The following is a 6,051-nucleotide window of genomic DNA, read 5'->3' on the forward strand; positions in this document are numbered from 1 at the left end:
GAGGTGCAGAGCTCCCTGTGCTCAGCAGCTAGTCTGCTCAGTGCTCCGTTGTTCTGTACCTCACCTTCACTGTCTGCAGGGGAGCTGTGACTGGTGCGTGACACAGATGTGGCCTGGTGGGAGGGAGCTATAGATGTCCCTTCATTGAAACCAGCCCATTGTGCCACTGAGGGAGAACCATCCCACCACTGCATGAAGGGCATGCTGGAGAGAGCTGGACTTTGGGATAAATCCTAGGAGTAGAGCAGACTGGGGGCCTGGTCTCTGTCTCTCAACTGATTTATGCAGTTTTTGTTAAATGTAATTAATCTGTGCTGTTGCCAGAGGTAATAGCTTGTAGTGTTTTGCCTCCCTGTCTGAATTGCTGGGGTTTGGGGAACGGCCCAGAGTCTTAGATGTGATTATTTTCTTGTTTAAAAGTAGTGGCTTTGGGGGATTTCGAAATTTTACTCTATAGTCCTGTAAAAAAAAAAAATCCTCTTGGGTTTTATGGTTGGAGTGTCTTGAGGTTACTATACATGAAGCTACTGGCATTTAATAAAATTATCTGAGGCTTATAAAGTATCCTAAATCATAAAACAACCTGATGAAAGTTTATTTAAAGCTTGTATCATGGATATTTTTACAGAGACTGAAGATGCTAGACAAGATAACGATTTTGAGATTTGGAGTAGACAAAGCCGCTCACAGCTGGGCAAACAGTACAGTGATGGGCATGTATTGGCTATGTTTTGGTACTGCTAGACTACAGAGTTCTAAAAAAGCATCATTCTAGCAGCTCATAAGCAGGTGAAACAGAGGTTGCCATGGAGGGACTCTTCTCAGCATGAGAACATAGCAACTGAAAGCAGCCACTTTACAGACCAACACCTTGAATGGATTAAAGGAAATGACTGGTCTGTTTGCTGTGTAATGCATTTTCTTACTATAGCTGAATGGAGCGGCCTATAAATTAAAACTTAGAAGTGGGATTGGTGACATGCACGTGTATGTGCATCATGTAACTTTTCAACACCAAATGTAAGTGTTTGGGACGGAGGTGGGGTGGGGTTAGGGCTAGGCTTCAAGATAGATGACCTGTGACTGGTATTTGAGAACCGGTTGGTTTGTAAGGCTTGGTTATTGTGGTTTTTATGTGAACAGGCTACGTAGCTGGTGTGTGACCATGAACATAAGGGAAGAGGGCTTTTCAAAGTATTATTTTATTTTATTTTACCTTTTTTGGTCTCTACATGTACTTTGTGTCTGTGATGTTTGAAATTTTTATCCCCAGTGTTTGTGTTATCCTGTCAGTGACAACAGGAAGACGTAGGATAAACCTGATGGATCTGTGAGGAGCAAACAGGAATGAAAGCTAGTATTTCCTAGAACATTTGAACAGGGAGTGGGTCACTTTCTGTGTCTATTTCTGTATTTTTAGGATGGCAGGTGATGGAGTGGTGTTTGTGACCTGCAACAGATGTTCCATATTTTTTTTCCATCTGGTAGCCCGAAAGGACTTCCTGTGCATAAAATATAAATTGTTGATAGTGCTGGATTTCTGGACTGGAAGGATGAGTACCATCACTGGGGAACACCGGGGAAATGGAAGGGGTCTGGTCAACCAGACTGAGGAAACATTGCTGCTCCATTTTCAGGGAGAGAGAAAATGTCCCCGAGGAACTACGCAAGAAGAAATTGTGGAGGAGGATTCACATCAGAATTAGGAGGAGGAAGCAGTGTTCAGTAGAGTTGGATGCAAGTGAGGACTGGTAGGCTGTGAACAGCAGACAGAAGAGGACAAGACCACTTAAATGTTTCCAACTGATAGCAGGTTTGCAGAAAATAAACTACAAGAGATGCCTTTAAAAACTCCAGAAGGCTGAATGAAGAAAGATGGCTGAGATACTTCTGTGACTGGCAGTTCAGCCCAGCTGGAAAGAAAATCAATGTTCTCAAAATATCTAAGCAATGAAGCCATCCTGAAATGAACATACCTCTAATTTTATTGATAAAGTAGGCTTCAAAATTTGGTAGTCAGTATGCAGTGCCGATAATGCTTATAGTCATTACTTATTGCAAAATATCTCAACATGTAGGTAATTTGTCGAGACTTGTCACAGTGCTGAAGGAGGATAATATCTAACTGATCTTCAGAGTGATTCTCATTAACATGGGGGTGAGGAAAACAGTACAGAACAATCTGAAATTATTCAGGTAGAGAGCCATGTAGCAAAAGTAAAATGTTTTGATTTGGAAGTGGAACCAAAGTCCACTATCCTTTGAATATATATGGAATGAAGACAAGTCTTATGAGGCCTAGACCAGAATAATCAGAAGGACATTATATCAATAATAAGAGAATGAAATGAGTGGGAAAGTGTGAGTAGTTTAAGTGTAAAATTATGATATTGGAAATAAAATTAAGACCTCCAAAGGAAGTGAAGAAATAGTTTCAAAATAAGTAGACAAAATTGTTCACTTACGAGCATAAGTTTGGTGACATTTATACCAAACTCAGTTAAGTGAAATGCCACCCTACTGTTAGCCTATCTTAGGGGAAGAGTGGAGAACATGTGGGCTTTGAGTTGAGGAACACTTCAGAGAAAATGATCCTGAGTGGTTAAGGCCCAGTGTGTGTCTTGAGAAGGACAGCACTGGGTGAACTCCTGTGTAACTCAAAAAAATCACTGCTTCTTACCTGGAGCAGCGTAGTACTTCAGAAATGGTGTCTTTGAGGTTAAAAAAAAAATTGCAAAACACATGAATGTTTCAGGAGAGTAATATGTAGGAAAAGTAAAGAAGTTGTATCTGTTCTGTATTTGGTACTGGTGCAATTGCTTTTCCATTGCTGAGCTTTTTTTTTTTTGGTGTCCATAAGCCTGTTGATAAAATGGTAAGGGATTGATCAAAGGACTGGATACTTTGCCTTGTGGTGAGACATTCTGGAATCTTGCTCTGTTTATCTTACCCATGAGAAGGCTAAGACTTGACCTGATCAGAGTGTCTGTGTTGGGGAAAAAAACATTGAAAAACTGTTAACAATCTGGCAGGCAAAGATATAAAAAGGTCCAGTGGTTGCTATTTGAAGTTTAAAATTCCACCGATTCCACTGCAGATTTTCAACAGTGAGAGTGATTAGCCCCTACGATATCGTAACAAAGGTTGTCGTGGTTTCCTTTCCACTGACAATTTAAAAATCAAGATTGAATAGTTTCTTAAATGATATGTTTTACTAAAGCACAAGTTCTGTGGCTTCTTTGTACAGGGCATTGTGCTAATTGTTCATAAAAATCCCCTTTGACCTTGAATCTTCTAATTCTCTTAAAGACAATGACTAGAGTCAAGCTAGTAAATTTTTTTCCATTTTGTTTTGTTATTGAAGTTTTCTCTGCAAAACTCTACATTTGCTTTTACACAGCTCTGATGAAAAATAGGTATTTTTCTTGGCCAGCTTCTGTTCATAGTCTATCAGATGGCTTTTATCTACAGTGACCTTTGCAGTCTTACAGTGCTAGTGCATTGGTACACTGTGTAATATGGGTGTATCTGTAAGGCAGTATTCTTTGTTCCATTCTTTGGTACCTTGAAGACATATGACAAGCATGAGTGCATTTTAGTTGTGTTTATCGAGATGCGTGGGATATCTTTATAGCATTAATTGAATTCAGGATTACAAAATCTGCCTGCTCTTTCTGCAGTAAGTGTAGCTTGTAGTGTTTTTTTTAGTTACCTCCCTCCTCTGAGTCCTGTTTGCGCACCTCATGTTTACAGTGGTAAGTGTCTTGGAGACATTCCTACTAGATCTGAACTAAAATCCAATTACCAGAATTTATGTGGCTGCGATCGTAGCTAGGGCAAGAGTGCCATTAAGCTGGCCATTGTATCAGTGAGCCCAGTTTCTGGCTTCAGAGAGTTCAAAAGACAGAAGAGTGCTAAATAGTGACACAATGACCAGGCAGTGAGTGGTATTAGGAACATAATGAGCATGTTAGCCTGATCCTCAAAAGAAATGATGTTTAGGTAATGATACTTTATACCGCCTATTCCTCTGCCAGGCCCTCATCTTTCTCCAGTTGGTTTTGGATTCATCTGTCCGTTTCAGCCTGTTTTCTACAGAAGTGTAAAAAAACCTCAGGTTCTTGTGGTGAGCTGAAGCATCAGGTTCAAAAGACGTTTGTGACACCTAACAAGTGGGTGTACAAGAAAGAAATGAATTACTAGCAGTCGTTGTGGTATGGGCTGCAAGGCTGTAAGATCACAGAAAAATCAAATGCTCTTAGTTCTCTTGCTTACAGAACAACATGTATTCTTGTGGGGAGCAGGCCAGAATAATTTTGTACCGTTGATTCTCTTGTAATTTCAAATAGTCATAATAATTCACTTTAAACCGCTTCAGCAATATGGCTTAAATACATTTGATCCAGAAACAAGTTAAAGTAATTAGCTGACATTTGATTTTACTTGATATGGTTCCAAACCATGAAACTTTGAACACCCTTAGAGTTCAGAAGTGTTTCATTCAGCGTTTGAGGACTAGTCTGTGTTCTCAAGTAACCTTTTCCAACTCGGCAAATTTAGTCCCAGATTTAAAATAAAAAAGCAACATGGGGAATCGCGTCTGTAAATGCTTTATCTTTAAATACAGAGATGCGCTAGAGTATAGTTGTAAAGGCAGCAAGCAAAAGGAATAGAAAATGCATTGTCTGTATAAAGGTGGGTGTTTGTTTCTGTGTGGTGTTCAGATCTGCACACACACTTATGTGGCTGTACAAAGCATTACTCCTGCTGCAAGGACCTTGCAATCAACAGGGCAATCGTGCGCTTTGAGACGCAGAGGATGGTACTAACTTAGTGCATGTGTGCATTTTTGATTTTTATGATGTGATGACTGCAGAGCTCTGACACTGGTTAACATTTGTGGGCCTTGTGGAAGGAGCAAGTTTCCATGAGGGTTTTGGCTGGTGGAATCCTGCCTGCCTGGCACACGGAATTGAGGAATGTGTTCCAAGCACGGATGAAATAGGGATGAGTAGCATGACGTTTTGCATTGCGTGTAATGCGGCTAGTATAACTGTGTGATTGACAATGTTTTGTTAGCTTGGTATTTTTTCTTGCAGTCTAATGCAGAAGGAAAAAGAAGAGGTTATGAGGAAATTCAAAAGGAAGTGTATAGATGTTTCTGCTGAACACAGAGGATTTACTTCCTCCTCCTAGGAGCAATTATATGGGAATTGAAAAAGCTATATATGATAAAAATACGTTGTATTTGCTATGTTAAGAAATCGAGATGGAATGAGAAGACTTTGGGGCAGGGTGAATTTTGTAGGATTTAATTATAGCCTGTGTACATAGAGGCAAAGATTGAAAATTAAGTTGGTGTCTTCAAGCTGGCATGCCTATGTGACATCAAAACCGATGGTACGGTATTTGATTTAGAGTATATGTTCAGTGTCTGAGTAATCTAGTAGTAGAGCATATCATGATTTTCCCTGCTTTGGGACAAGTTGAACTGACAGAAAGGTCGCAGAAGTCAGTATGCTTCCCATGAAGCTCTGAAGAGAATGTAAGCAACAACATGGAAGAACACCGATTCTGTGATACACACTTCACAATAACTTCCTGCATGTAAAATACCTAGAAATTATTCAGTTTGGTGCCTACGCAGCACAGTGGGAAGTTTTCGAATTTTCATAAAGTTCATTCTCTGTATTATAGCACACAAATAGTATTATTTTCCCTTACCATTGTGTAATTCTTCATGTTTGGTTGGTTGGGTTTTTTTGTTTGGTGGTTTGTTTTTTTTTTTTTTTTCGCTTAATATGGGAAGGAAATGAAAGAAAAAGTATCTGATTCATTTTTAGGTTTTATTTTACCTCAGTAACTAGGAGAGCAGCAGGGAAGGTCATCACTAAGTGAACATTAACTATGTGACCATCTTGAACTCTGTAATCCAAATTCAGTGTTTGAGTTTAATAATCATTCAAGTAACAATAACTGCGTAACATCTATAATACCTCATATCTGAGGATTTCAGAGCCCTTTACAATTTCTAATGAACTGAATCTTACA

This window comes from Buceros rhinoceros, unplaced genomic scaffold (assembly GCF_000710305.1).
Source record: "Buceros rhinoceros silvestris isolate BGI_N320 unplaced genomic scaffold, ASM71030v1 scaffold4471, whole genome shotgun sequence".
NCBI classification, from domain to species: Eukaryota; Metazoa; Chordata; class Aves; order Bucerotiformes; family Bucerotidae; genus Buceros; species Buceros rhinoceros.